Raw genomic sequence first — 22,190 nt, 5'->3', positions numbered from 1 at the left:
ACAATCCACCTCTGAATCATTTCAATCCCTCAAACTGGAATAATGTGGTTTTGAAATTGCAAAATAGACACGTGGCAGAATGAAACGTTACTCCTCTTTGGAGAAAGATAATTTTATCCAGGGACTCAAGACATTTGTGTGTATAAAAAATTCTGCAAATACACATTGGTGACAAAAAAAAAAAAATGAACACATAAGGAGATAACATAAATAGACCATAGGCACTCCAGGTAGTAAAATGATCAGATCCAAGCTTTAAAACAGCTACAGTTACTATTTCCAAATAGATAAAGAAAAATGTTGGGCATTTGGCAGAGAAGCAGAAAGAATGTTAGCTAAAAGACTGAAGAAGGAAGCACTTCTGAAATGGCAGCATAAGTGCCTCAAAAAAATAAATAAATAAAGACTCCCAAAGGAACAATCATTGACAAAAAATGTTCACATTTAGTTTTTCAGAACTCTGAATATTAAACATTTTTGAAACAACCCAAAGAATGTTCATTCAAGAAAAGTGGCTGAATCTCAAGATAAGCAACCTTTGTGGTGTTTTAACTTGCCTATCCCCTTCTTCCCTGCTCTTTGGTCACCCTGGAAACCAGCAACTTCTCACAATAGCTGTGCAAATCAGCAACCACTGGATGGGCAGAAGAGGTTTGGATAAGCTCTGCAAATGCCCATCTCCAGATTGTCACTATTTGACCTGCCTGACAGCTCCCCAAAAAGCCCCATTTCTCAGGCATTGTCTTATTTGATCTGATGTAGACTTCTTTCTGTATGAACAGCCCAATCCCTAGAGCATTTGTCAAAAACAAATGGGGACAAGTCAAACACTGCAGCTGACTCACTTTGATGGGCACGGAATAGAGAATGTGGGGCGTGGAGTAAGATACCAACTGGGGCTGACAAGACTCTGAGCAAAAAATTTAAAAATACTGGAGAATAACATGTTCACATAGGACTTTGAAAATGCCTGGCATATTCTTAGAGATCTGTAAGGCCGGCACATACACAGAGCTCTGGGCATCTCCAGGACAGACCTGAGAAGGCCCTAATCCCCATTTTAGGATCTAGTCAAGCAGGAAGTGAATGTTATGGCAGAACTGTAAATTCCCTGAAGACAGGTTGAAGAAATACCCCAACACAAACACAGAACCTCTTGGCAACATCTGAAAGACTTGGGCTCAATGTATTTAAGGAAATCTCTGCTTAATTATTAACAGACCACTAAACTAATATAGCAGAGACTCCAGTGGCCACATATAATGGATACAAACTTCTAGAATTAGTCTAGGAATATCACTAAATAAATCAATAGCTAAAACAAACAAAAAAATATGGCCCTGGGGGAGGGAAACACACAAAGAAATAGGAATATGTGGTAAAAAGTAGGTAAGGGAAGTTGTTCCTGAGGAAATCCTGGTGTTGCACTTAGTAGATAGGTTATTATAAGCATGAAAAGAACTAAACGCAATCATGTCTAAAGAATTTCAGTAAGTATGAGAACAATGTCTCACCAAATAGAGAATATTAATAATAAAAAGATTAACAAAATTCCATTTACCAAACCATCAAAAAGAATAAAAATGCATGAATAAACTTACTCCCTTTTCTTCTCAGAAACAACTCAGCCTATCTTACCAAAAACTTTCATTCCACTCAAGGAATTTATCCAACTCAAGGTACACAAAATGAGACACCTCTGTTATAATAAATGATATTCACCCACCCAATGCTATATGGTCCACTAGGATACTACTATTTATATGGGCATCAGGTCTACACCTGTGTACCATACCTTCCCTTATCTTGGACATTTGCAGTAATTATTGGAGATTTCCAGATGTTAAAAGCTACCATCCCATCAGTAAGTCATATTTTCAAAATAATACACAGAATCCTCTAAAATAATATGTATACAAATATTCAGAAAATTAAGAGACCATTGAATGCCTTTTCATACATACTCTTCAAGCAGTTTTCATATGAATAGAACTAGAGATCATTCAAAGCTTATCTCTAACTTTCTGAAGTCCCCCAAATTAGTCTATAAACATTTACTAGAGACAATCTACTAGACTACAGTATAGCACTTAACTTGCATTATTAGCAATATACCTTGGGTTAATTAATTACCACTTGCAAAGCCTCAGTTTTCCCATATGCAAAATGGGAACATTTAATCTCAGTGGACCTGGTGTGAAGAACTAAGATGATGTCAAGTAAATAAATGCTGGCTGTTTCTAAAAAACAAAACAAAACAAAAAAATCCTCCCTGAAAGAACTGAATGGATGGGTTTAACTGTAATTAGACAAAGCTAAAGAGAGACTTAATTAACTAATGGATCAGCTGAGTATATCTAAAATGAAACACAGAGACAAAAAGATAAGTAAAAAAAGGAGGGCTAGAAACAGGGGATATTGTGATAAGATCTAACTTATGACCAATGGAAGGCCCAGAATGAGAGGGTAGAGAGAGAAGAGATGATGCAAAATTTTATGATATAATGGCTTGGAACTTTTCAAAACTTATTACAGCCATTAAGTCATAGATTTAAAGCAGCTCTGTACACCCATGAAAAATAAAAGTAAATCTCTACTGATGAACATGACATTAAATTATTAACATCAAAGAAGATAAATCTTAAAGGTAACCAAAAAAAAGTATACAGTACATTTCAAGGAGCAGCAACTAGTCTAGCAGGTAAATTCTCCAACAGAACAGAAACCAGAAGAAAATGAACTACTTAAGATGTTGAAAGAGTAACTGGTAATACTGGAAATGTGGAAGAACACATAATGATAAATATGTGCTTAAATACACATAAATGTTGCCTGTATACAGCAATAATAACAATGACTGGTTTGAATGCAAAATAAATATAGAATTAAATTCATAATGATTTTTATGTTGGGAAGGGATAAAAAGAGTTAGGGAATTCTTAGGCATTTACTTTGACAGGTGATTTTAATTATGATAATATTTTAATAAGTCAAAAGTACTTATTTTCATATCAAGGGAATCAACAAACTTGTTGATAAAAGTACATAACTTAAATGCATAAATGAAGGGAAAAATAGTAAGATGAGAAAAAGGGATTAGAAAAAGTAGAATGTATATAAAGCACATAGATAAGTAGGACTTACCAAAATAAATCATTATTTACATTAAATATAAGAGCATTAAATGCTCCAACAAAAAAAGATTTTTAGGCTGTATTAGAAATGAAATAAAAATTCTATCCCATTATAAGAAAATTATAGAGACAAAAAAAATTGTATTTCATGATACAAGTGTCAACACAGTAAGTATATAGCAATTTTCAATTTGTGTTCCTTAAGGTTCTATCTACAATATTCAAAAAACAAAGGTTGAGAGAAATGTAAGGAGAAATGAACAAATTCACATCTATAGTAGATAATTCTTAATGGGCCTCTCTTAGGCACTGATAAAACTAGACAACAGGAACTAAAACATATACAGAATATTCAATTATACTTTCAACAATCTTGGCATAATTGAAAATACATACATAAACATACATGCACATATATATGTAACTATATGTACAGCAACTATAAAGTAGTCAAATGTAAGTTATTCTGAAAGAATATAGAAAGCTTAAAGATATTCAACAGATTTTAACACAAGACTCAGTAAATTTCAGTCTATCGAAATCATTCATCATCTGATCCCTGATCACAAAAGAGTAAAACTAGGTAACAAAAAGAATATTTTAAATTAGCAGATATTTGGAAATTAAAATATATACTTGGAAATAAACTACTGATCAAAGGAGAAATTATGGAAGAAAAAAATTAAATACGCATTTTCAAATTATAAATGAAAATATATGTGTATTTATTTGTAAAAAGATGAAAAACTTCAAAAACCTTTTAATGATGGCAAAACTATTTAGAAGGAAATGTATACCTTTAAAATGCATATATTAGAAAAGAAAAAAATTTGAAAATCACTGAGCATGAATATTATATGCAAAATTTGAATGAGAAATTTAAAATGAACCTAAAGAAAGACAGAATAATAATGCTGAACCAGGAAAAAAAACAAAAAGCAAACATGAAAAGATTAACAAAACTGTACGTTAGTTCTCTGGAAAAACCATTAAAAGGGACTAACCCACCTAAGACTTAATCAAGAAAAAAAAAAGTGGCAGGGAGACACATAAACTGTGTCAGAAATGCAAAATGAGTTACCATTACAGATTCTATTCTTTTATATACAGGTTATTAACATCAAAATTATTTTAGAGGATATTACAAGTCACGTTATTTCAACACATTTCTGAAAATGTGTATAAAAATAAAGGACCAAGAATACTCAAGGAAATTGTCAAGCAGGTATCTGTTGCCTACCACAGGAGAAGGCAGAACACCTCTCAATGCATTTTGGTACTGGAGTCAATTAGGAAAATACAATGTAGTCTAGAACTGGACAGAATGCTTTACTCACAAAGAGATCAACAAGATCACCTTCAGTAGTGGGTGTTGATCCCTATCTGGCCAGGGATCCCTCCCAGCAGCTGGCTCAAGGCCATTGGCCTACACACATGCCTCTTGTGCTGCAGAATGAAAGACCCTGTCTAGGTTTAGCAGTGGGGATGGTCAAGTGCCATATGAAACACATACTTCATGAAAACAAAGAATACACACTGAATCTGAAACAGAAGATATTCCTAGGCAAACAACAGGCCCACCACAGCTATGAGGGTTTTTTATCCATTGTTGATATCCATCCAGTCTGCAGTATTTTATTATAGCAGCCTGAGCTAAGACACTTTCAGTGAAATCATGTTGGTAAATTGAAACTGACAAGACTTGGAGTGTGCGTGCAAAACTGACAAACACTGCAATCCAGGGCTGGTTTTTCCTTCTGGAGATCTAGGTGTTAAATACCAGCATACCATTGTTGGATCTTAACCCTGACTTTTACAGCCTTACAGAAACAGGAAAGCTGATTTAATGAGGGTAGAAGCCTTCACATCTAATCTGTGGGCCAAACTTCTCCGCTGAATGGAGAGGGCTATAGAGAATTGAGAATATTTAGCAAGCATGGGAAATTCCCCTCCCCTAACAAAATAGGTTATTCTGGGCACAAATTGAATGTGGTATATCTGATATGCCAAAGTCATTCTACATCAAAATCCCACATTTTAAAAATTATAATACAAGTTAAATAATTCATTTTCACTTTCATAAATGTAACCTTACAAATTGGAAGAATGTAAATTGCCACAAAGGAAACAAAGTTCTTGTTAAGAATTCATCATGTGAATTTTCACTATGTCTCTTCCTCTTGTTCAAAGTTGTTCCTCAGGTAAACTGAGTTTAGCTGATTTTGAATGAACAGATGGCTGATGAACACATTATTTTATTTCCCTTGTTTCTAATTATACAGCATAAAAAGCACCACCTTTTAATTTAATAGTAGCATGACAGAAATACACATTTATTCTGTTGAAGAACAGGGGGATCATTGATTTTCCTGCCTATTAATCTCAACAGGATAACTCCAGTTTATTTTACTTTATTAACTGCACTTTCCCTTGGATTGTACTTTTTTCTCTTACATCTAAAGCAATAAACACCACTTATAAGTACTGTTAATATAAGCTCAATAAACATGTTTGCTTTTAGTTAGAACATGACCAAATATTTATGTTTAATCTAACTGTCTTGCATAATCCAAAAAGCAATTGATAGAAACAGTAATTCCTGGACCTACCTATATGATTTGACTATTTAATACAAGCTAGGGCAAAAAAAATTCATCAGAATTAAAATGTGGTTTGTCCTGGTTAGATAGGTAGTTTCAACTTCAATATCTTTTTCTGCTAACTTTGTAAGAGGTTAAGAATTATGTAATATTTTTAATACCATGGAGATCATAATTCATAGGATATCTCAGGCCTATACAATGTCCATGTAATGTAATACTATTCTCATTTACATAACCAAAAAATCTGGTTCAGAAAGTACATAAACCAAGGAATTAGGATTGAGGCTTTCTAAAATTTAGTTAAGTAAATTTCCACTTTGTACTTTACGTTCTAGGATAATTCATTAATTTTTTTCCCCCAGAAAACATTAAGAAACAAAATGGACCCTGGCACTACTGGCTATTGATGGATTAACCCTAAAATCTCTCGTCTTTGTATGACCTTATGCCTACAGTGTCCTGTATAGTGGTCAGTAGCCACAGGTGGCTATTAAGCAAATGAAATGCGGCTACTTTGAATGAGATGTGCTAAGTGAACTTTGAAGACTTAGAATGGAGAAAAAAAATGTAAAATCTCACTTATAATTTTCGTACAACATGTTTTGATTACATGTTGAAATAATATTTGGGATATACTGGTGAAATAAAATAGTTCTTTAAAACTTGTTTCTTTTTACTTTTTAAATTAGCTGCTATTAATAAGTATATGTATGTAGTTCACATTTAAGGCTTGCATTATATTTCCAATTGACAGTGCTGCTCTAAATTATTCTCATCATGTTCCTGTTTCAGGCTTGTCTTTTATATTTATGCAAGCTGTAACTTTCCTGCCTACAATACTGGCTCCTTAGCAGAACGATTGTGGTTCTCCACTTTGTTCACCTTTGGATATTTCCACCCTGTATTTCCCCAGCTGCCTTCTGACCCTGGCATTGTACCCATAGATAGCACTCTCTGGGCGTCAGCTAAGCCTGAAATCCCACTGATGGTGGGAATAACACTGGCAATGGAGCTGTGCCTATTCCCTTACATCTCTGCAACATGCAGCACCTTCACAGCCTGTAAGGACACTCAAGATGCCATCTGTTGATTATTGTCCTCTTCACTTAAAAAGCCAGATCCTCCCCAGTTCTGAGGTTCTTTCTGTTACAGTTAAAACAACCAGTCAGTTTTTAACTAGAATAAATTCTTTTTTGTAAATGGTTTTAAAAGAAATATCATAAGAGGTCATTTTTTAAAAAGTGTACCTTATCTGAAGTTGAAATTTCATCTAGAAATTTACACACTGAGAAGGACACAAGCAGCAAATGAAGAGTAGTTCTCTGGGTCATTTTAGGAATTGATCATTTTCAGAATCCATTAAGAACTAGTAAAAATATATTTTTAGTTTTCTATTTGAAAGCTATCTAAAACATTGTATTTAAACATTGTGTATTAGTAATACAGAATTTATTACAGTGATGTGAGAAATTTTTTTCAAAGTTTGCTTTCCTTTGTGACTTATAATTGACTCTTAGAGTAAGAGGAACCAGGTTATACAATCACAGGGGACAGCCACCATCAAAAAAGGACATTTAAGCATCTTCAGAGTCCTAAAAAAATTATTCCGTCTTGTGGCAAAATAAAGTTTCATTTTTTTAAAACCCCCCAATCAAATAAAATTAATCAAGGGTCTCTTATGAAACCCACTTACAACTGGAAGTTTACAGTGCAGGGCTATTTCTATGATGAATGTTCTAACACTCACTCAACATGGCTATATGGAGCTGTAGCCCTAACAAAATGTTTAGTCTTTATCTTCCAGACACTGATAAAATATACATTTTCACTTAGGTTTTTGACTGAAATATAGTTGATATACTATCTTATTAGTTTCAAGTATACAACCCAGGGTTTACCAGTTACACATTATTAAAACCTCACCCTACTAGTGCAGTTACTGTCAACATAGAAAGATGTTGCAGAATCTTTGGCTATGTTCTCCATACTGTACTACCATCCTCATGACCAATTTATAATACAGTTGAGAATTTTTGTGCCTCTTTATGTCCCTCGCCCTCCCTACACAACTACCCCAACCTCTCCCTCTTGGAAACCACCAGTTACTTCTCAGTGTCTATGAGTCTGCTGCTATTATATTCATTTTGTTTTTAGATTCCAAAAATAAGTGAAATCATATGGTATTTGTCTTTCTCCACCTGGCTTACTTCAATTTAGCATAATACCTTCTAGGTTCATCTATGTTGATGCAAATAGCAGAATTTCTTTGTTTTTTATGGCTGAATAATATTCCATTGTGTGTATTGTACTATATCTTCTTTATCCATTTATTGATGGCACTTTGTTTGCTTCCATATCTTGGCTACTGTAAATAATGCATCAATAAACAGAGGAGTACATATAAATTTTCAAGTCGGGGATTTTGTTTTCTTAGGGTAAATTCCTAAGAGTAGAATTCCATACTGCTTTCCACAGTGCCTGCACCAATTTACATTCCCAACAACAGTGTAGGATGGTTGCCTTTTCTCCACATTCTCACCAACACTTGTTATTTCTTGTCTTTTGGATATGGACATTCTAATTGGTGTGAAGTGAGTCATATATGTACATCTAATTTTCAATTTTTGTGCCACATAGAGTATCAGATTTTTTCAATTGACTTTTTTCTTGCTAGGACTTCTACTTAGTGAATGGTTTCAAGAAATAAGGAATAATCAAGGGGGATTCGAATTTTTGTGAAATTTTATTTTATCCAAGGAAATTCCAAACAAAAGGAATTTTATGGAAGCAGATAATCATCTTATAATGACTACTGCCTAGTAATTGGACCATAGTTTGTAATTCATTGAACATTCAGACACAATTTATACATACATTTTTTTAAATATTAATGAGATTAAATAGTTTCTCTTCTGTTTTGATACCCTCAAACTCAAAAATACATAAGCTCTAATATCACTAATAAGGTTTTAAAGGAAAATTGTTATTTGCTAGTGACAATAAAAGTACCTAAATGAGAAAAGGTAAACACAACTCTTCAGTGAAAAAGGAAAATCAGAATCTCAGCAGAAGCTGATATACCACGTAGCCAATAAAGCAAGTTTCAGGGTCCCTCATTTCCACATCTCTCAAGATCCTGAATGTAGTACTATATTTGTAATGTCACATATTTTTTCTTAAAAATTGGTCTTGAAATTATTTTAGCCTCAGGCCCTACAAAATCTAGAACCACTTTACATTCTAGGCTAATTCATTAATTTTTTTCCCCCAGAAAACATTAAGCATTCAGATGCTTAACTGTAGTCTAACTTTTTAATGAAATTACTTTCATATTTGTGAAAAAGAAAACATTAAAATCAGTGGTTTGAAACATCTTCATCACCAATGAACCTCTTGGATTATATTTTCCTTCCTGACTTTGATGTTCAATATATTTCAGATAGCCAACAGGATTTTATAGAAACAGATGAGACTGAGGTTGTGGCAAGTTGTAATTCCTCATGCTTTTTCTATTCTTATGTAAATCGACATGATTATTCTAACATATATATTAACATAAAAAGGGAATTTTTTATTTAAAAGTGATATCATACTATACCTACCACCTTAAAAATATTATTTCATTTAAGATCTCATGGACAAACCTCCAGGCTGAAAATCAGACTCACTTTTTGGATAAATGCATAGGAAGAATTTACTACAAATTGGTCATTCTCCCATGATAGAAAACATGAACAATGTTACCATAGACATCGCTATTACAGAGACAAAGACTTATATAAAATGCAGAAAACAATATAATTCACATTATCACTTTTGTGATCTTGAGTCATAAATATTGTGTCCCTTGATTTTAACTGTTATTTCAGATGTCCCCTTAAGTGTTAAATGTTTCATGTCAATCTGTTCTATTGTTTCAAGATCTCACATTTGAGATCTTCGTCAATTTAACTCATACTCACATAATAGTTTCTTATAGCTAAAAATACTTTTGGAAAATTTTGTTCTATTTAGGAGGTTATGTTTCTAGGTTTGTGTTTCTGATTATTCATAGTTACATTGTCAGTTCATTGCCTTAGGGTGCTTGATTTTTGCTGTCTTACATTTGCGAGATTGCCATGCCATTTCTTCTGACCTTAGCCTGGGTTGAAAAGCTATCATCACCATTCATTTTCCCCAGTAGAGTACAGATGACTTACCCATTTCTTTACTACTACAACTGAAGGAAGAATGCTTCCCCACCAATATGCAGTTTCAGACCAGAGACCTCGATATACATTTTTTCTACCCATTTTTCCATGGTTTGAGAGAACGAGTAGTGAGGCTGAAGGCAAAGGAAAACCACAAATGCAATGTAACATCTTTGCAAAATGTTTGAAATCAATTCTCTGTTCAAGAGTTTTTATGTAATACCCTGTACCAGGACATACTTGGCTGGCGGGAGAAACCTCCAAGAGACAGATGGCTCCTCCCAAATTCAGGGTGTGGCCTCGGAGCCTTGTCAGTTGATTTCCCTGATGTATCTGCTTCCAATTCTCCACAGTGAGGAGGAAGAGGGTGATATTATAAGACTGAGACTCTCTCATCGTTGCAATATAATTTCCAATGCTGTTTCTGACCCTTTCCTCCTCCTGTAATATGTATTTTAGTGATGCTTTTAGTTGCAAAAACCAAAATCTATTCTAGCTAGAGAAAATACAAACCTGTATTATGAAAGAATAATCTTGCACAATATCCAAGATGTAATTGAATATTCAGGCCTCAAAGAACACAGAAAGAACAAGATTACCTCTGTAGAAGTTTGTAGATCTTCAGCGCTGCTACTGTTACCCGGTCTGCTTGTCCCTAAGCTTCTTGTTTCCAAATTTCAAGTTCCCAGGAAAGCTTGATGACTGACCAAGCTTCAGTTTAGCACCCAGCCTTGAACGGATCAATGTGGCTAGGGAATGGGCACTGACAAAGCTACTACCCAGGACTGACACATAATTTTGTGGGGCCCAGTACAATAAAGATATGGGTTCCAATGTTTAAATATTATTAAGAATTTTAAAAGAGCCACAGCAGGGCATTAAATCAGAGGTGGAGTCCTGTGTAACTGTACAAGTCACACGTCCATAAATCCAACCATGGAAATCATGGAACCAGCATAGGTGTATTGGAGGTGGGGAAGCAGTTGCCAGAAGCTGCTTCTTAACAGAGGAGAAAACAAAGCAGAAAAAGGGTCCAGCACATTGTGCATATTATTAATTTAAAAGGAAGCTTTAGGTACTTCTGATATTTAACCTTTCTGTAGCCTATATTATCTCTGATATTCAGGGTCTACAGCATACTCAAAAATGTTACATGGTATTAGGGTTCCTCTTCCACACTATTCTTTCTAAAGCCCTATTATACTTTAGGCCCTAATACAATGTTTTATTTTTAAAATGTATTGACAGTTGCATGGATACAAAATTAATACACAGAAATCTGTTGCATTCCTATACACTAATGATGAACTAGCAGAAAGAGAAATCAGGAGAACAATTCCATTCACAGTTGCACCAAAAAGAATAAAATACCTAGGAATAAACCTAACCAAGGAAGTGAAAGACCTATACCCTGTTTTAGGCAGGATGGCCATTTTGACAATATTAATTCTTCCTAGCCAAGAACATGGGGTGAATTTCCATTTAATAGTGTCCTCTTTAATTTCTCAATTAATATATGATAAAAGAGCCATGGATATACAATGGGGAAATGACAGCCTCCTCAACACCTGGTGTTGGCACAACTGGACAGCTATATGTAAGAGAATGAAACTGGATTATTATTTAACCCCATACACAAAAGTAAACTCAAAATGGATCAAAGACATGAATGAAGTCATGAAACCATAAAACTCTTAGAAAAAAATACAGGCAAAAATCTCTTGGACATAAACATGAGTGACTTCTTCATGAACATATCTCCCTGGGCAAGGGAAACAAAAGGAAAAATGAACAAGTGGGACTATATCAAACTAAAAAGCATCTATACAGCAAAGGACACCATCAGTAGAACCAAAAGGCATCCTACAGTATGGGAGAATATATTCATAAATGACATATCTGATAAGGAGTCGACATCTAAATTATATAAAAAGTTCAAGCACCTCAACAAACAAAAAGCAGATAAGCCAATTAAAAATGGGCAGAGGAGCTGAACAGACACTTCTCCGAAGAAGAAATTCAGATGGCAAACAGGCCCATGAAAAGATGTTCCACATCACTAATCATCAGAGAAATGCAAATTAAAACCACAATGAGATATCACCTCACACCAGTTAGGATGGCCACCATCCAAAAGACAAACAACAACAAATGTTGGAGAGGATGTGGAGAAAGGGGAACCCTCCTACAGTGCTGGTGGGAATGTAAACTAGTTCAACCATTGTGGAAAGCAGTATGGAGGTTCCTCAAAAAACTCAAAATAGAAGTACCATTTGACCCAGGAATTCCACTTCTAGGAATTTACCCTAAGAATGCAGGAGCCCAATTTCAAAAAGATATATGCACCCCTATGTTTATTGCAGCACTATTTACAAAAGCCAAGAAATGGAAGCAACCTAAATGTCCATCAGTAGATGAATGGATAAATGAAGAGGTGGTATATATACACAATAGAATATTAATCAGCCGTAAGAAGAAAACAAATCCTACCATTTGCAACAACATGGATGGAGCTAGAGGGTATTATGCTCAGTGAAATGAGCCAGGAGAAGAAAGACAAGTACCAAATGATTTCACTCATCTGTGGAATATAAGAACAAAGAAAAAACTGAAGGAACAAAATAGCAGCAGACTCACAGGACCCAAGAATAGACTAACAGTTACCAAAGGGAAAGGGACTGAGGAGGATGGGTGGCAAGGGAGGGTTAAGGGGGAAAATGGGGCATTACAATTAGCAGACATAATGTAACAGAGGGGGACATGGGAAAGGCAGTATATACAGAGAAGACAAGTAATGATACAATAGTATCTTACTACGCTGTTGGACAGTGACTGTAATGGCTGTGTGGTGAGGACTTGATAATAGGGGGAGTCTAGTAACCATAATGTTGTTCAAGTAATTAATGATATAAAAAAATTAATGATATAAAAAAATGTATTGACCATTGCAGATTTACATATATAATGTGTGTATGTACATATGTATATATAAAGAGAAAATAAATTATTTTAAAAAGTGATGAAAAACTGCAAACTCCAATTTTTATCATTAGATTCAAAATACTGTTGGCCCTTAAACAACACAGAGTTGAACTGTACAGATCCACTTACATGTGGATTTTTTTCAAAAAATATACTGGAAAAATTTTTGGAGATTTGCAACAATTTGAAAAATACATTTTTTCTCTAGCTTACTTTGTTGTAAGACTACAGTATATAATATACATCTCATACAATACATGTGTTAATTGACTCTTTATGTTACTGGTAAGGCTTCTGATCATAGAAGGCCAGTAGTTAAATTTTTGGGGAGTCAAATTTACATGCAAATTTTTGACTGCACAAGATGTTATTGCCTCTAACCCTGATGTTAAGGATTAACTGTACATTTTAATAATATAATCAGAATAAACATAACACAAGATAAGAAAAGGTCTTAAGAAAAAAGGTATTAAATGTGTTGAAAATGTAATTATGGGTGATTAATACATAAAATCAGCCATGACTCTTGCAATTTTCTTTTTTGGCAACCATAACTTAAAAAGCTATGGGTGAAATAGTAATTCCCCATACTAAATATCTATACACAAATTTAAACAAACACTATGTATAAGAATGTTTAAATTTTTTATGTGACAAGTAACCTTGATTCTTACTTGTCAGTTTTTCTAAATCTATGTTGGATTGATGACAATGCTATTTGTAGGCAATAATCTATTTAAAGTATTTCTGTCTGAAGTATCTAATACCTTAAATATCTTTAAAGAATTTGTATATTTGTTAACTAAAACCCAAACAGAGCATTCTCACACACACTGATAGGAAAGGATGAACAGCTCTATAAGCAGTTTCATCAATCTTGGGGTATTAATTTGTACTTTTTACCCAAAATAAAGCAAGAAATACTGTATTTTCAAAATTAATCTTCTAAATTTCATCAGTAGCCAGTCACAATTTATCCTGTGTTTCAAGTAAATTTACATCATAAAATAAATGAGGGGATTCTGAATGTTGTACAATACGTACTGGGTTATGATGTTCACTGATCTTGAAATACTATATATTGTAATGTATCTGGAACACAACTTGGGCCTTCTGCACCTGAGCACTCAAGTTCAACAATACCTTAAATGGTCTTACCCTATTCAACCAGATCAGTCACTGACCACATGTTTACACATCATGACAATGTCAAATTGCTATAAAAGTTTTTAAGCACTTACTTTCAATGTATTTATCTCACTGTAAATGGATAACAGTTTATTGTCAACCATTGGTCCATGATGATACTATCTTAGTGTACCCTTCCCAGTATCTAGCATCTCTGCAACAAAAAGCTTTTACTAAATAGATGTTGTTGTACTAGTTAGGGGCAGACAACAGTCAACAGCATGTCAACAGCAAAGGAGCCAAATAAATGTAGAATATGGTGGAAAGTATTCTAAAGTAATATCTGGAGATACAAAAAAAGCCATTGTGAAAACTCCAGACTTAAGCCTTGTAAACGAATGTCAGGTCCCTAGGCGGGGGAAGCAATTTTAACAATCTTCATTCTGCTTTTATAGTTAGCTCCAATTCTGCTAAATATTAGACACATATGGTTAATATTAATGTTTGCAATTTTCGCATTTGATAATCCCCATAAACCCAGTAGACCACCCAGCCACGATGTGCTCAGTCCTTTTTTACTTCTTTGTTTTTTGGGACCAGCCTATGTTTGTCCTTAATAATCATCACTGTTGCAGTTTTTTTCTGATACCTCTGATTGTCTTACAGTTTTTAATGCAAAGTGGGAGGGAACATAGGAGGAATATTTAAAAGGAACCTAACAAACAGATATATTAAACAGTTTGTCCACATAGATATATTCATTTACTCTAAGTCCCTCAGGGACATCTCACTCCATCATACAGCCCTGAGGCACCTCCGGAAAGAAAGAAAACTCCAGGCTTTAGGGGATTGCTGATAATGCCAGCTGCCCCAGCTACAGGATCCCCATTTAATTAGAGTTAAAATTCAAAATGTACTATAGATATTAGCATAGAGGGAATACAAGATTTGGAGGTAGTGATGCATACTTAGGTCCTAAATTATTAGTTTCCTATTAATTGGTGTTATAGTCTCTTCAAAACAGCAATAAAATAAAAACTTTTAATAACTTAGGACATACTGCAACTCTTCAGAAAATCCTTCAAGAGATCTGGGGCTAAGCATGTGTAATTTGATGTTCCATTGATTCATAATATTGAAATATACTGCTTTAACACATTTATTTATATATTTAGTATATTAAAAATAATCTGTGCATCAGAATTATTAAAGCTCTGATTCTCAAATGTGCTGGAACAGGAAAAATAATCCTTTGTAAAGCTAGTTCTCTATAACAAACCATCATCCTAAATTCTTCTCCCTTGGAATGTTGATAACTGTAGATGCTTAGGCCATATAGCCTCCCTCTCAATATCAGTTCTACACCTGGGTTCATCTGCATGTTTGAGTTGTCGCTCACCTCTGCCTGCACCAGCCTAACCTACTGATCAGTGGAATCTTTTAAATGCCTATTTCAGTTATGATTAGTATTTAATAAATCAGATATATTTTTTCTGGCTTTAGAAGAAATATGTGCACATTATTGGAAATTTGGTCCACAGAAAAATATTTTTTTAATCTCAAATAATTAAAATCTCTGAATTTCTGCATTTTAGTATACTTTTTACAATAAATCAGTATCAAATTTTCTATCTCCACTTCCAATTTACACTCCCCTTTGTAACATACAATCTTGCTGATATAATTTAGTTCCCTCATTGTTCTGGACATATGTCTGTCTTACTCAGTGTGGGCTGCTACAACAAAATACCACAGACTGGATAGTGTAAATAACAGACCATTTTCTCACAGCTCAGAGGCTAGGAGGCCTGAGGTGAGCATGGGTGGGGTCTGGTGAGAGCCCTGGCCCTGTGTCCTCACGTGGGAGAGAAAGAGTGAGCTCTGGTCTCTGTCCCTTTTCTTATAGAATAAGGGCGCATCATGAGGGCCCTACCATCACGGCCTCACCTAACCCTACTTATCTCCCAAGTACCATCACATCAGGTATTAAGGCTTCAACATTTGAATTTCAGACGAATATTCAATTCATAACAGTCTCTTATTGGTTTGGATGCTGTAGATACACTCCCCCAATTTATTAATTTTGTGTGTATGCTTGAACAAAAACCATGACTCTGACATAGTAAAATGGATTTTTTTTCTCATTATAGTTTGTGCTTCTACAGTTTTTGTTAGAAAATCCTTCCCCATCCCAATGTCACAAAAATAATTTCTACTTTCTAAGACTTTTTGTCCTATTTCTCAGAACTCAATTGAGGAATAGTTTGCTATTTCTTTTCCTTTCAAAACCAGTAAATGTTGGCACATTGTCAGAGAACACTGAGAAATGAAACAGAGTGTGGAATTTCAGACAAAAGTTTCATGAGGGTGCCTGCCTTCTGGTGGGATTAGGCTGTGCAGACCTTTAACATGTTGCCAAGGTAATTTTGCTTCTGTGATTTTTAGAGGCTCATGTTATCCAGGCAGAATTTTAGGTTCTGTGTTGGGTTTCTCACTATGGAACTAGTCACACAGTATTCTGAACTTGGTGGGTGACTAAAATGTATAATAGCTTTGTCTACTGCTGATTTTTATTTCTGTAGGTCCCCCCCAGGCCTTAGTAATGACATGTGGGTGGCTTCCTCAAACATGAGCAGCTCAATCCTTGGCACCAGGCAAACTGAGACAGCTCCGAACTGGCACAGCTGTGGCTTCCCTTCCAGCAGGTCTTCAGCAGGGCAGCCGGAGGCACAGATTCTGTTGTATGGAAAAATATCTCTATAGGTCTATTTGACATTAGGGGCAGAAAAATATAGGTTATTTCACTGTTTGTTTGGGTTTTTTTTTTTTAGTCAGATCTGCAATTGGGGACTTAAACATGTAATATAGGTGAATTCTGCATGTTTTACTGAAAATACTTTATTTCAGCAGCTGCTATTTACTTGGTAACTTGAAGAAAAAGTTTTAGATACAAGTAAACTAAAATACACATTACTGGTGTAGTGATCATTTAGAAGGCAGAAAAGAAATTGACACTGGGGACTAAAAAGAGGGAGATGCAGTTTATACAGGAGAAACCAATAATCCCCTGTCAGCCAAAATGCAGTCTGGGATGACCTGAAAGAACGCTGCCTGCCTCCCGAGCCTACAGCTCTAGGGGAAGAAATGAGAAGAACGTGAAGTGGCAATGGTGTTAGCTTGTCCTTTTAGCTCTTAGCAAGGGAACAGAAGAGAGAATCTCGGAGGAGGGCCAGTGAGGTTGAAGGCAAAACTAAAAGGTAACAAATACAATCCAGAAAGTTAAAACATCACAGGATTTGACATGCCGACTTCAACTGCTTCCTAAAAAGTAAGAAATAAGACTATAAAAAAAAGCTTTTAGTAGCAAAGTCACATACAGTTTCTTGCTTAAAAAGAGAGACTTGGGGAAGCAGGGAGCCCAGCCCCATTTTCCTGCATCTCAAAACAAACAGGCTCAGGGACAGCCTTCAGTGCCTCCCTCACACTGCCTCCCCATCAGCGGTCTCCGTGTGGTGGTGCAGTGATCTCCGCAGCGCTAATGGAAAGGGTAAAACCCCTTCCCGCTTAACACAGAGAGAAAGCAAATCACAGTTAACCTCTCTCGCCAGCATGTTCCTGGAGCATGTGGGGATAACAGCTTGGCCGTCTTCCACTCTTGGTTTTGGTTGCTGTTTTCTATCAGGATCCAGCAAATTTTTATTTCCCCATAGGTTTCTCATATTTTCTATTTTCTGTGATGCACCAACTCCTTGTCAGGACCTGGCTGGGGAAGGGAACGACGCTGTTAGTGTGCCCTTTTGACAATCTCTGTCAGGGAATGGCCATCTCTTTTGTCTTTTAATCTCAGGGTATTTCTGTTTTGGTTTCAAAAAGGCTTTTGTCTACTTGAATGATACTAAGATAATCAAAACATTTCTAAGATCTCTCATAATTCCTACAGAAAATAATTTTTATAAGTATATTCTTCCTCTGAATTTTCAAACTGATTCCATCAAAGGTTATCCACAGTTAAAGTTTCCTATTCATTCTTTTCAAATGAAGAAAGCTCTATAGATGCCCAGTCACTAAGGAGAGTGTGTGGACTGCCCTTCGTCCTGCTTTTTTTGATGTTGTATAATTGGATCCAGTTTCTTGGACCACATCTCAGAGTCCAGAGGTCTTGGAGAAGGCTGTTAGTCTCAAATGGATCTGTCACAGGCTTATTCAACTACTCCTCTGTTTTTTTGACAGCATATGAGATATATGAAAAACTAAAATTCCTGATATGAACTGCTACTATTTATCCTCTGTACTCATACTTTACAAATACGGTGAAACAGCTTAAATTTCACCCCATTCCCTGCCTACTGGCAGCTGTTTTCCAGGAATTTTTTTATAAATGAGTATGAGATGATATGGAGGAAATGGCAGAATAATGAGAGTGGCACTCTGGCTGTTTAAAAATGCAGCACTAATGAGGCAGAGAGGTAGTTGTCCATCATTTTCTTCAGCAAAAACTTCCACTGTTGAACTACGGAACAGAGGATGGAGGGAAGTCCATATGATCTTCCTTCATACCAAGTATGTTCTGCTTCCAGCAGTACAGTATGAGTGGTCTTGGATTATGTTCTAAATTCAGTTACAGTAGCCTTGCAATTAGCAGAAATTTCTCCTAGTTTCAGCTAATTATTTTGTAAGCCTAATTTTTCCTTTTTCTATTTTGTTTGTCTTAAGCCTATTTTTTCTTTTTTCTATTTTGTTTGTTTTAAGTCTTAGAGTGAAGCTGGAGAAGGGTAAGAAATAACTGATAGTCATAGCCCCATTTAAATTTTAATATCTAACATTTTATGCTTTATTCATTCTTTCCAACTAGATTGCAAATTCCTTAGACCACAATCTAGTGCAAATGAATGCCAGCATACTTTATTCCATTGTACATGGCCTTATTGCACTTTACAGATACTACATACCTTACAAACTGAAGGTTTGTGGAAATCCTGCATTGAGCAAGTCTATTGTCGCCATTTTTCCAACAGCATTTGTTCACTTTGTGTTCCTGTGTCACAATTTGGTAATTCTCACACTAAAGAAGGCTCACACATCCATCACTTTAAAACAGAAGCTAGAAATGACTGCGCTTAGTGAGGAAGTCATGTCAGCAGCTAAGATAAGCCAAAAGCAAGGTCTCTTGCACCAATTAGCCAAATGGTGAACACATGGATGATAAGAAAGCAAAATAGCTTTATTGCTGATAATGAGAAAGTTTTATCGGTCTGGACAGAAGATTGAACCATCCACAACAGTCCCTGATCCCACAACAGCCCCACAACTAAAGCCTGATTCAGAGCAAGGCCCTAACTCTCTTCAATTATATGAAGGCTGAGAGATGTGAGGAAGCCTCAGAATAAAATCTGAGCTAGCAGAAGTTGGTTCATGATGTTTAAGGGAAGAAGCCACTTCCATAATATCAAAGTGCAAGGTGAAGTAGCACATGCTGATGAAGAAGCTGTGAGTTATGCAGAAGATCTAACTAAGATAATTAATGAAGGCACCACATTAAATAACAGATTTTCAGTGTACATAGAATAGCCTTATACTGGAAGAAAATGCCTTGTAGGACTTTCATAACTAGAGGGGTGGAGTCAATTCCTGGCTTCAAAGCTTCAAGGAACAGACTGACTCTCTCTAGCTAGGGATTAACATAGTCAGTGACTTTAAGTTGAAGTCAATGTTCATTTACCATTCCAAAAATTTTGTGGCCCTTAATTACACTACACCTACCTTGTCAGTGCTCTATAGATGGAACAACGAAGCCTGGATGACAGCACATCCTGTTTACAACATGTTTTAGTGAATATTTTAAGGCCACTGTTGAGACCTGCTGCTCAGAAAAAAGATTGAAAAGATGACTGCTCATTGACAACACACCTGGTCACCCAAGAGCTCTGATGGAGATGGGCAGTGAGATGAACGTTGTTTTCATGCCTGCTAATACAGCATCCCTGTGCAGCCCATGGATTAAGGAGTCATTTCAACTTTCAAGTCTTATAGAAATACATTTTGTAAGGCTGGAGAATAAGTAGTGACTCCACTGATGGATCTGGGCAAAGTAAATTGAAAACCCAGAAATGAGTCATCATTCTAGGTACCATTTGGGAACATTCACAATTCATAGAATGAGGTGAAAATGTCAACATTAACAGGAGTTTGGAAGAAGTTGCTTTCAGTCCTCATGGATGATTTGAAGGAGTTCAAGACTTTATTGCAGGAATAGCTGCATATGTGGTAAATAGAGCAAGAGAACCAGGTTTAGAAGTAGAGAGAATGAATTGCTGAAATCTCATTATAAAACTTGAAAGGATAAGGAATTGCTTCTTATAGATGAGCAAAGTGGTTTCTTGAGAAGGAATCTACTTCCAATAAGATGCTGTAAAGATTGTTGAAATAACACAGGATTTAAAATATTATATAAACTTAGTGGATAAAGCAGTGGTGGGGTTTGAGAGGACCGATTCCAATTTTGAAAGAAGTTCTACTATGGGTAAAATGTTTTCAAATAGCATCATATGCTACAGAGAAAGAGCATGCTATTCCCCATAAAAGGAAGAGTCAGTTGATGTGATAAATTTCACTGTTGTCTTGGGAAATTGCCACAACCACTCCAACCTTCAGCAGCCCTCAACACTGAGGCAAGACACTCCACCAGCAAAAAAGATTATGACTCACTAAAAACTCAGATAAGTACTTGTCAGTATTTTTTAGCAATAAGGTACTTTTAAATTAAGGTAGGCACTCTATTTAGACATCATGCTATTGCACACTTAATAGACTACAGTATACTGTAAACACAACTTTTATATTTACTGAGAAACCAAAAAATTCATTTGACTCACTTTATTGTGGTGGTCTGGAACTGAACCCACACTATCATGGCGGTATGTATGCATTCCCCAAAGCAATTAGTCTAAAGTATGCATATTATAGGCATGTATAAATAAGGAGAATAAATGAAAATTTACATCTTGAGAAAAAGCAGAAATAAAATGAATTCAGAGTATAGTTGAACTTACTGAGCTTGCTTTTAACTTCTCAGGGCTCTTATACAAACTGATGTTTTATTAGACTGAGTCAGTGGGGCTATGATTTTTTTGCCAGTTCTCTTGATAGCAAGAAAACCATTATTTTAATCAACTATTTATATAATACTTCTTCATGTAGCTTGGGGTCTAAATGAATGGTTGTCTGGGATGATGAAATGAAATCAACTTTGCTTTACCAGAAAATGTATAACCTGCCAAACTAAACACTAAAGAAGATGATGGGGAAAAAAGTGTCAGTGATAAACAAAACAGCAACACTAAAAGATCCCATGCTGTGGTCTCTGAAAAGTTTTATTTCCTAAAGAGTTCTTAGCTCTGGAGTGAAGATATAATTTTATATACTTTGAATTGCTTGCAATGTCCACAAAGTCTTTTTATTGCTAGAAACCACTTCTAGGGATAGATCACTGGTCATGGCTCCTGTTTTATGAAAATTCTTTAAACCTGTTCACCTTAAATAGAGATAATTTGAGAAACAGATATAAGAGGAGGGCAGAAACACCAGAGTAAGGGTAAAAACTAAATAAATAATGAAGTGTTCTTAATAAATCTGAGAAAATTGCCATAGATACGATTGAAATGTGGTAACCACTTTGTCACTATCAAAGATTTAGTGTTCAGACTGTCACTGCTGTCACAGTCATGCTTAATTTATATAAAATGTAAGGAAAATGACTTTTTTCCTTTATCACTATGTAAAATTTCTCTTTTTACACTAATCTTTTACAAGAGAGGGGAGGAATTCAATTTTTCTGACTTTCCCAAAAATTCAGCACATGTTAATTTTTTTTCAAGTTGCAACATATGCAATAAATAGCACTATTAGTTTCAGCCTAACTAATTTGCTTCATTGGTATATCCTAAAAGAAAAAAAAAACAATGAATGAAAATATGTACAGATTTTATATTAGACTCAAAATGACTTGCACACCCACTTAAAATGACTTTGGGAACAGTACAGAAAAGAAAGCCAGAGGGTGGAGGAAAAGAACTGACATTGATAAAAAGAACTTACTTTGAAAAACATAGTGCAAGGTGTGTTACTCTACCACTAACAGTAATTCTGTAGGTTAT

The sequence above is a fragment of the Manis javanica genome, chromosome 6, assembly GCF_040802235.1.
Source record: "Manis javanica isolate MJ-LG chromosome 6, MJ_LKY, whole genome shotgun sequence".
Classification (NCBI taxonomy): Eukaryota; Metazoa; Chordata; class Mammalia; order Pholidota; family Manidae; genus Manis; species Manis javanica.
This window is presented reverse-complemented; position numbering follows the sequence as displayed.